Source organism: Amblyomma maculatum, chromosome 1 (genome assembly GCF_055883805.1).
Source record: "Amblyomma maculatum isolate TAMU_Amacu chromosome 1, ASM5588380v1, whole genome shotgun sequence".
Classification (NCBI taxonomy): domain Eukaryota; kingdom Metazoa; phylum Arthropoda; class Arachnida; order Ixodida; family Ixodidae; genus Amblyomma; species Amblyomma maculatum.
In genome coordinates, this window is record NC_139344.1 from 29955823 (window position 1) to 29966988 (window position 11166).

Below are 11166 nucleotides of genomic sequence, written 5' to 3' on the forward strand. Positions count from 1 at the left end.
ATGGGCGCAATAGCCAGCGACATATGTTACCGCTGGCAGCCTCGAAGCTTTTGCCTCAATGTCAGGATCAGCCACGGCAACACGAAATTGATCTTGCAATGAGTGTACATCTACATCTACCTTTGACGCACTTGAGTGACTTGAAGCTTGCACCATGTCCAACTCAGGCAAATCTAGAACTTTTTGCAAACGAAACTTGTTCTCTGACTCATATATTTGCGTGGTGGACACGTGGTAGTTGGCCCCGGACAGTTGCCGGTACTTGCCAAAGCGATCCTCAAGGCTGTCAGTTTGGAATTTTCCCAAGAGCACATAACTAAAACCAAGCTCTTCCAAACAATACACGGCGAGTTCGTGCAAGGCATGGGTAGTGTGGCTCAAAGCAGGGTGTGTTTCTCGCGTCAGGCGGCCATTGTAATGCTTGAGGCTTGCCCAGTGGTCAAGCCAGTGAACTATTCTGCTCAAGAATTCAAGCTGAGGGCATGAGGTTGATGTTATTGGGCCTTGCAACTCATGTCGAAGCCGTTCTCCTTTTTTTGGCGTTTTGACATTTATTACATTTATTACATTCCACCAAGTCAATATAGTGTCAATGTATTTGGACGCTTCCTGTGCATGCTGGAATGAAGCTGTGTTAAGAGCAGCAACAGTCGATAAGTTAAAAATCTTCAGGGCCAGTTTAACATTTTGGCGCTCCATGTTTGACGGGTTCAATGCCTTTAAGGTAAGCGTTGGCGCTACCTGTAAAAGGTCATTTTTCTCGGCTTCGTGAAGCTGACACAACACTTTAAAGGGTGGCTGTAAGTATCTGGTTGGGCATCGGTACTTTTTGGGTCAGGAAAGTAGATGCACTTCCCAATGTTGCGCTGATTCAGCCAGTTATTCCTAATGCACTTAATCAAGTGAACCGGATCTATGACGAAAAATAGGGGGCGTAATGGATCAGCAGGTTGCTGGTACACAATGCTGAGCCTTGCGGGCTTAGCAAAGAATGACATAGCTTTCCTGTTTATGGAGTTGTTGTCTGATATCAGTGCTACGATTTTAAAACCAGATGCCTCCAGATCAATAATAAGTTTCCGAAGAAAGTCATGCAGCACCCTGGCATCAATTTGTGTAACAGGTAGAATGTGTACAACATCTTTGTTTGAAGAAAGCAGGCTCTGGATCATGAATACATGGGCTGTTTTTGCAGGGCTTGAGGAGTTAACAGCAGCACCTGTCACGAAACCAGCCTTGTAATCAAAATATGCTTGAAGGTGCACTTCGTCTATCATTAAAGTCACTGTCCGTTCATGCTCTTTGTATGTGTTCGCAACCCGCTTCGCATAAGAAAGAAAGTTAGATTCATGTTGCTCTGTTGCAGGACTTACATCATATGATGAACAAAGCCTTCTGACTGTGTCAGGGTGGGGCAACTTAAGTTTCATTGAGCTTCTAAAAACTTGTAAGCGTGAGGTGAAATCGTCGACAAAAGGCTTGCAAAAACTAAAAAATCTAGGGGATATCGGTTAGCATTGTTTAAAACAAGATCTACTTGGCTTTTGAAGAATTTCAGTAGCTCGAAATGCCATTCTTGCAACTTGCATGCAGAATGTTCATCACTCACTTCATCCAGTAAAGTTGCTACCAATTGAAAAAGATGATGAATCTTCTCAGAAGGCTCAGTGGAGATATTCCTGCGACTGTCTTCAATCATCTGTAGCACTCTTTTCAAATCTCTTAGATCACAAAGCTTTTCAGGCACAAGCACGTCACCACATTTGCTCAGGCGAGTTTCACCAAAAAACACTTCTACGCGAAGGTCCGATGACACAATCACCGACGGACGGACTGCAGGAGCAGAATCAAGGGTCAGATCCAAGAAGAAAACCTTCCCATCCTTGTTGATAATAGTCCAGAAGTCGGAATTTTGAAGGCTTGGCAAAGCGTCGAGCAAATCGGAGAAACCATTTACCCTGTTTTTGGCCTCCTCTTCAGCTTGAGTCTGCTTCGAAAGCAGTATTGCCTCTTGCATTGAAGCATCTTCCAAGCGGATCCTTTTCTGTTCTGGTGCTTCTCGAACCGACGCTTGTGGTCGAGATAAATATGCGGGGCACTTCGGAAACAAATTTGGAAGTGCAGTTTGTTTCAGGCCAATGGTTTTCAGCGGAACTTCCACAACTTTTCCAGTTTTGATATCTGTGTAGGCAGTTGTTTTCAAGTAGTCCGTTAGCAAAAAATGCTTTTCACAGAGCTGAAAAAAAAAATAATACAATCAAATGAGCATGTAACTGGACAAAAGATGGCATTAACGAACGCGCCGACAATTTCAGAGACCCTTTGGCTCTGCTGCGGAAGCAATAAAGATCGTCAACACGTGCGTTATGATGGTACCGTGCGTAACAGAAATCATGCATTAGCAACCGTCAGCGGATAAACCGCACGACGAAAGCTTTTCGTCTCAGAACACCATATAACAACACAAAAAGCAATGCTTACCACTGTGTACTTTGTTGGCAAGAAGTCTTTCCGGAGAACAGCTCTGGTCCATGCTGCCCGCATCGTCGGGTCAGTAGGAAACCTGTGCACTCGGACACTTGGGCCGCCGTCATAATTTGACTTGCAGTTGGGTGCACAGCATGAGCCAGGCATTCTTGCATTCGAACGGGTGAAGAGTAGCCCACAAACGACCAGCAGCAACTTCGTAAGCTTGACTTACGAACGCTTACGACGCGCCATGCTTACCGATGCTGTGCTGCTGTCAAAAACATGATAAAAACGTGGTTCTCGCCGCCTGCCGTCTGAATAAGTGTTGCCAGCAACTGACACAACTTCGCTCAAACCAGCGGGCGGCCCAAGTATTAGGATTATATATACATATATGATTCGCTCTATACTCCAATATTATTGTCATTTAAAGGTTTATGTGTTTTGATTTGTATTCATAATTACAAAACTGTCTAAAATTGAACGGGAAACATAAAGACTGCGTTCCTATGCACGATCCTGCAATAATTTATTTGCGAGCCGTAGAGTCACGCTCAGCCAAGCCAAGCCAAGAAGGATAAGCATGTTTGCGGCGCAGGCCAAAGCGCAGGCGTGCGCCGCCGGCTGGGCTTCTCCCATCGGACACAGCCATCCTCCTATCGTGACGTAGTGGTCAAAGAGAGGAGGTCGTTTGGGGGCCTTCTCCCTCTTCTAGGTGGCTTTGGTCAGACAGGCTGCCGAGAAAATAGAACCGTAAAGAGCAGCCAGACTGGTTCGTTGCCGAGAAGCTTACCACGCGAGCCAAGATCGAAGCGGCAGCAGCGACACAGACTTAGGCCAATGGCTAGTGTTCGTGAAAATTGCTTCGAAGATAGTTGAAACTCTACATTTTTGTCATATTTTTGTTTAATGTGGATTCTGGGTAAAGAAAGGCGCATTATACATCTCACGTTTCGATAGAGACCTGCATTTGTTTAGGCAAATATCGCACTTTCCCTTCACTAAGATGTTTCTGTATTTTTGCTGATGTTTTGCGGAAATGAACGCGCAGTACTTTCCTTGCCTCAATCAGACCTATTGTCATTCGAACTGAGTTATAGTCGATCAGGTCCAGCTCAAAGCCATTTGGACCCAGCGAGGAAAACGCTGAAGTTGCGCCTTGACTAAAATCTCCGTACTTTCTAGCCTGTAGCGCCTCGCATGGACGTCCACAGATGCCTAAAAACCGCTCCAGTGCCGCTCAGTTCTGCCCTAGGCATAGAATTGTTAAGTAATACTTAGAAGAAAAGGTTGCTTCACCGTCTTCTGGAGCTTCTTGAAGACGCACTTCATCAGCCGTTGCAATGCCGGGAAGGCGAGGCTTCGACTCAAAACGTAATTCCGACTGCAGAAATATAAAATCTTTCTAAAAACAAAAATATTGCAAGGAAACATTTCACAATCACCATGTGTTTAAGCAAAATCTGCCACCTATACATAGCAATTATGCGCTCAAAAATAAGTAGGTGTAATCGAGCATTCAATTTACTTATTGGGACCGAGGGCTTTCTTTTCATGACGCCATATATAGCGACCGCTTAAAACATTTTTTTTTTGCGTTTAACGAGCACATTTTAGAGCAAACTTTCTTTGAAAAGTTTGTTAACGGCTAACATAATATACTTTAGGAGCACCCATTTTGAAATTGCAAAATGCAGAGGCGTTTCACTAGTGTCATGTGGGTTCACGCCACATGAGCCTTTTGTGGGTTCACGCCACATGAGCCTTTTGGACTAGGCCGAAATGAACCACCCCGAGAGGACCTCACAACACAGCGATTTCCCGCTTATCATCAGAGTAGCGCATAACGTTCTTTACTGCAACGACCTGTCGATACACATACGCAGCGACAAAAAACGCATTGGTGAAGGCGTTCTTCAATTTTATTTTGCTACCCCGATCGATACGCAGAACATGCGTGCTGTTTTCGCAAATGAGATAACTCGAAGTTATTACACTAGCCGTCATTATATTACAACATGTTGTAACGTAACCATGGTAATACAGGTGACGGAAGCGCGCCCCAAAGCGAAACAAAAGATCGTTTCCGCTTGTCGATCGTAGAGCCAGAAATAATACAAAGGCAGTAAGCGCACATGTGACTTCACGTGGAGTAATCGACGCTGTTGACATCGAAATCTGAATACAGCTTTGAATTTTACCTCACCGAAGTAGAGTTATTGTACTTGCGCTTTCTTTACGGGGATCGTACTCGTCGCATTGCAGACACTGCAGCCTTCGAATTCTTCGGATCACAAATGAGCTGCGTGCATGGCTGGGGTACCCACAGGACGCCAATGTGTGAAAACTGAACTGAAGGACCAAAAGCTTCGAGAACACTGCGAAGGTCTGCACTGGAGAAATGCGAAAGCATTTGCGTTGGGCATGCAAATGGATTTTGCGTAGAACTCCGTTGACTTTTGATGCGTTCAGTGGAATGCTGGTTGTGTTCGATGCAACGCTCGGCCGTCCACAGCGAACGATGTCGCTCCACTCAGCACTTTTGTGTCATGACTCAGCACGTTTGAGTGTGTCCTATTATCTCTGTTGAGTGTCATGACTTAGCGCTTTGAGAGTCATGAGTCAGACCTCTTGAGAGTATTGAGTACACACTACTATGTTAACTACCTGTCGTCAGCTGGTTCATCGGGGCGACTCTCGCTACGCATTTCAAGATAGTGTGCTCGACTCTTGTATTACAATTGTACCGTACAGTACTACAAAGGGCCAGACAATATCGTAGCTGATGCCTTGTCTAGGCTACCTCTTCAGCTTTCTGCAGCTGAACATTTTGACGAGGAAATTGTCTCCCTCGTGACTCCATACCTCGGAAAGGCTGACTTACCAGCAGCTACCTTGCAGGACACTTCCTCGCAGCAGGTTGTCAAGTTCATTGCAGATAGGTGGCCCATTAATACGGCTCTACCACTTGAATTAGTGCCTTGCTTTGCAAGTAAGGACGAACTCTTGTACGTGGAGTGTCTGGTCTTTCGTGACGAGCGTGTTACAATCTCAGCATCTTTAAGAAACAGGTTCGTACAGCTCACGCATAAAAATCACCTAGGAATAGTCAGAACTAAACAACAACTCAGAAAAAGGTACTGGTGGCCTTGCTTAGACAAACAATTCGAAAGTGCAGTCAGAAGCTGTTACATTTGCCAGGCCGCCCCACTGACAAGTCGGCTAAACCGGTCTTTGCACCGCTCCAACCGGTTCCCTTTCCGGAATCTGTTTGGGAAAAATTGGACACGAATATAGGTGGTCCCTTGCCCCGTGATCCACCAGACCGCAAATTTTTCATTACATTAGTTGATTATTATTCTAAGTGACCTGAAGTTTGTTTCGCTAGCGAGGTAACTTCTGACGCTATCATAACTTTTCTTTCTGCAGTTTTCAGCCACGAGGATTTCCACCAAAGCATTGCAACTGACAGTGGTCCACAGTTCAAATCCCAGCAGTTCGAGGCCTTCCAGGCAGAAAGGGGAATCAAGCAATTGTGTTCATCTCACTAGTATCACAAGCTAGAGGGCAGGGAGAACGATTCAACAGATGGCTAAAGGAGCAAATTCAGCTTGCTCAACTCGAGCACCGCCCATTGAAGAAAGCCATCACAGAGTACTTAGGTACCTACAGGGTGATAGCACAAGCAACAACAAGGGTATCTCCCGCAAGGCTTTTACTTAACCGTCAACCTCGCTCCTCCGTTGACATAACGGATCTTCAAATAGCTCCTTCAAACTCCTCTTGCAGTCGTAGTCTGAGAGCTAAGGTATTCCGTAAACAGCAGCATATGAAAGAACACGTGGATGCAAAGAGGGGAGCAAAGCCTCCATGCATACCAATTGGAAGTAAGGTAAGGGTACGCTTGCCAGGAAAACGTCTTAAGTACCGAGGTCCCTTTACAGTGCTCTCCAGGGTATTGCGTAACGCATTTAGATTGAGCGATAGAAACATTTGGAATGCTTCCAAATTAGTCCTCGTACATGCAGAAAGCAACTATGATGGTAACCAGTCCACACAGTCCCCCGACAATGCACCTTTGTTACAGCAGAGAGCTGAGTTTCCTTCGTATGAGATTCCTACCTTGGCCGCAATTCCCATTCCCGCAGAGCAATCATCTCCAGCTAACGTGCCCAGTCAAAATGAAGTTTGCTTGCCTTGGCGGTCCAAAAGGCGGCGGCAAAAACCGCTCTTCCTGGAGGATTTTGTCCTATCACTTGTTCTGCATTTTCACTTTTCCGCATTGTCATATGTTGATATTTTTTGTTGTGCAGTGCTTATGCCGTGCCCTTCTTGGGGAGGAGAGTGTGATTGCATTGCCATGTGTTAATTCTGCTTACTCCTCCGGCGTTGCTTGTTAACACTCATCACTACGTTTAGGAGGGCACCCTGTTAACTATACTTACCGAAGTGTATATGTTTGAAGTTTTGGTAACATTCTGTTAGCACGCAGATGTACACTTGTTCATTATTTTCAGTTGCGCATACAATTCGCTATTTTATTTCAATGTCCTTATTGAGCTTTCGTGGTGCTTGCAGGTATATGATTTGCTGTTTTAGGATAGCGCCTGTTGCTTTCCACTACTTGGTAGGCGTTTCATGTTTTGTGTGCCGATGGTTTTCCTGTGCAGGGGGGAAGAGCGTGTGAGTGTGAATGCATCGCCAATTCACTTTTTTTTTTTTGCTATTGGTTGCCCCAACCTATTTGGAAAAACTTTGTTTTGTCAGGGATCTGCCACTCCCCTTTTGTTGTTGTTTTTGTTTTTTTAAAGGGGGGCGGCGCCACCGTACTCTTTCTCTCGTCTTGTACTCTCTCTCGCTCCCGTCCTGCACCCTCTCTCCTGAATTAAAGGTTGAGTCTGCGTTTGGCTGTCGTGGCGTACGGTTGTCTGTCTCTTGCTGCACGCCGCCGTTCGGCGGGCCATGTGGCGTCCATGACATCCACGCAGACACAACAGCAGCCATCGTCATGGCACCTTTGTATCCTTTAAAGGGACACCCAGACGGAAAAAAACTAGAGAAAATTTTCTGATGTTACGACAGAATTTCTGTGCGGTTTTTGACGGGAAACATGTTGTGACAACAGAACATTCTGTAGTAACATCAGAAATCTCTGTTGTTACAACAGAAAAGTGCTACAGAACTACAGACAACAGAAATATACTACAAAAAACTACAGAACTACAGAAAAGTACTACAGAACTGCAGAAAAATCTGATGGTTACTACAGAACTCCAGGATATTTTGTCGTATTTTTGACACAGTTCTGTAGTTTTTTTCGACTGGGCACTGGAGCACATTTTGCGAAAATTGGGCTTTCAGCAGAAACCCACAGTTTTTCATGCTGCAAACTCGACTATCAGGTTGAAATTAGGCAGAAGAAAGCAGAAATAGCCTTTTTTCAGCAGAAATACGCAGCCCGCGCGACGGGGCTCACCGCGGGTCACGCCGCCGCCTGTGATTGGCCAAGACGTCGGGTGGCGACATTTGGAGGACCGGGAACGCTGCCGATGAGGCTCCTTCGCTGCGCTGTGTGCTGATCGCAGCTCTCTGCGCTTTGTGAATGTCATTATGGCATGCCATTTCCACACGAATGATAATCGGGATTTTCATCGCATGTACCTGTGTGCTATGTGCTGATCGCAGCTCTCTGCGGCTTTGTGGATGTCATTATGGCATGCCATTTCCACACGAATGACTATCGGGATTTTCACCGCATGTGCGCGTACCAGATGCGCTCACAAACGATGCAGCACTTCCGTTGTGGGAGCGTCGGTTTGGAATGAAAACTTGCTTTGGTTAGAGTAAGGCATTTTGAAAAGTAGCGAGTGTCATTATTAGCAGAAACTACATAGCCCTCAGCGAAACCTCGGCGCGTATATTACTGGAAAGGAAGGGCAGCCAACCATGCCCTAGCCGACTACCTCCGTCTCAATTAGCCTCTCGCCCCACATGAAAGGTCATTGTTGTGAGAAATGAACCCAAGGCTTGGTGTACCAAATCCTTCTTTGAGTGCCAGTCACCGTAACTTGGGGAAACGAAGAATTTTATAGAAAGGGTGAATCATTACACAGCTGCCACCAGACAAATGAACAATAAGCGAAGCGCGGTTGCCGAGCTCTGCAATGCATGCGAGGCATTGACGGGCAAAGTCAAACGCGCAGAATGCTGCTTGAGTCATACGAGATTTAGCAGACGTAGAGAACCTTTCCTTTTTTATCGTACTCTCACAATACACATTTAGTGAATTGACGGCTGACGCATGTTGAAAGCCAAGCTGAAGCTCCTCCGCACCCATACCTTCAATGGAAAACCATGTTCCGAAATGTGTTTTCACAAGAGCCTCGTCATTTTCATTTCCAACGTAATTTGCATCCTCAAACAAGACAGGACTATGAAAAATGATTAGGCAGCAACGGGTGCAAAATCACAAAGCCATATATGAACAACTTCGATGATTGCTTGATTGGACGCATCGAAGGAAACCTAGCTCTGTGCGCTCCTTGCCTGAATGCGCCCATACCCAGCTGAGCGGTACACTCCTTATCTTCTAATAATGCTCCCGTAAGGGTTCCACGAACCTATCAGACACATGCTGTTCTGGAAAGGATCCCGCGAAGCCTTCACAACCTAGCTGCGACACAGCAGTGGGCTTTTCATAATTATCTACTAGTTTGCAGCAGCACGCGCTGATGAGTTGGTCATGTCTAGTACAGAAGCCCTTGCGCGAAGCTTTTGCGTAAAAAAAATGAGGCACGCGATTTCAACCATGCGCCGATCCTGTCTGCCCGTCCCATCGCAAGTTTCCACTCCATCAATAGATCGCAGTCAACGCTAAACGCAACGGTTCACATACAAATGAGGCCTGAATAGTCAGAAAGAAATGGAACTACGAAGTACAAGTCTTACCTCCCTTTTCTTCCTCTAATAAATGTGGTTCTAGGAAATGATGACTGTCCCGACGCTTTTGTGCAAGGAAATAAAAAGAACCGCGTCATGCCTTTTTGTCAAAGCCCTATAGAAACCGCATTAGGAACAAACAGCATGTAGTCACAGTAAGAAAAAGGCTTCGAGTAGAATGTTTCCTTTGCTCGGCTCGAATTTATCTCTCTTCTCAGCAAAGCCGCATTGCGCCGGGAGCTTTTAACACAATGGAAGATTACATCGTCGCGTCCACAGCTGTTAGTGCATCCAAACACATGCAGATTTGTGTTGTATCAGGTGCAGAACACTAAGTTGATGTGTTTTGTACGTCCGCAACGCACGCAAGGCGAGGAACAGCGCATGCCGAAAGCGCCCTCCATTGGTTCTGAATGCCTCCGGCTCCTCACGGTGACGTCACGACGGACGGAGAAGCGAGGTTTCTCTCTCCGCTTCCCTCCTTTGTAGCAGACGTGCGGGGCGCGGGAAATTTGAATTGCGCGCTTTCAGTCGCCGATTGCGTAAGTGTTTTATGCATAATCGAAAAAATAACTGCACAGGCATGATCAAAAAATAACCTGCTTTAAACATCTATACTATTGACACATTTGAAAACCTCTGCAGTGTCTCGTTAAGTTGTCACAGGTAGGTATCAAGGCGCAAACATTCTAAGGACGATTACAATACTCCCTAATGTGAAATTTAGGCGTTTTTCAATATACCGAGAAAAAAAATTTAAGATATGCTTGTACGTACGTATGTGCAGTTATAGAACAGTGTTTATTTTAAAGCGAAGCTTTTCTACGCTATGTAGAGCTGGTCTTCGCGTGCACTTCAATTTGACTTTCACTTGAGCTTCAAGGAACACGAGGACAAACTTGTTATGCAGTCCAGGTGTTCAAAAAAAAAGTGTGGCAGATACTTGATTTTCTTTTCCTATAAACCAACACACAAATCAGCGTGGGCTAGCAACTGACCTTCATAAATCTAGAGAACAAAGTGGGCAATAAACATACAGTGCCTTCCTTACCCTAAAACATTCGACCTTTTGAAGTGTAACCTCGTGGACCACCTTGGCGTCCCTTTACAAGGTCATGGCCTTGACCCTTTGACTTTTAGGTGATATTTGGCAGTTCAAACTTGGAGGCGGAGGCAAGATAGGAGGCATTGAATGGATTACGAGGATCCGCAGACCGAGTAGTTATACCGACAGCCGAGAAAAATTCAAACGACTTGGATAAACACCTGGAATCGGCACAACACATAGCGAGTCAAAACATGGACGCATGTGCTCTCTCTAGACAACGACTTCGAGGTGAGAATGGACTGAGTACCGGGACATGTGGACGGCGACGGTAACGAGGCCGCACAAGCAGTGACGGATGAGATAGACGACGACCGGTCCGTCCCGCCGCACTCAGCACGGCCTGTACGGGATGACCCCGACCCGATCGCCCGTGCCAGCGCGGCCAGGGAAGAAAGACGATGTGCCCTCAAGGCGCAGACTCCTGTTAACCCCAACCTATAACTACCTTCTATACCTACCCTACCATATATACCATACCTACCTACCTTACACAACTACCGAACCTACCTACCTACCCTACCTACCTACCTACCTACCCTACCTACCTACCTACCTACCTACCTACCTACCTACCTACCTACCTACCTACCTACCTACCTACCTACCTACCTACCTACCTACCTACCTACCTACCTACCTGCCTGCCTGCC

General features: G+C 46.0%; 1 pseudogene; it reads right to left on the reverse strand.

Moving 5' to 3' along the window:
- Positions 1-1626: 1626 nt before the first annotated feature.
- On the reverse strand, positions 1627-2635 carry LOC146202024 (uncharacterized; annotated as a pseudogene).
- Positions 2636-11166: the final 8531 nt, after the last annotated feature.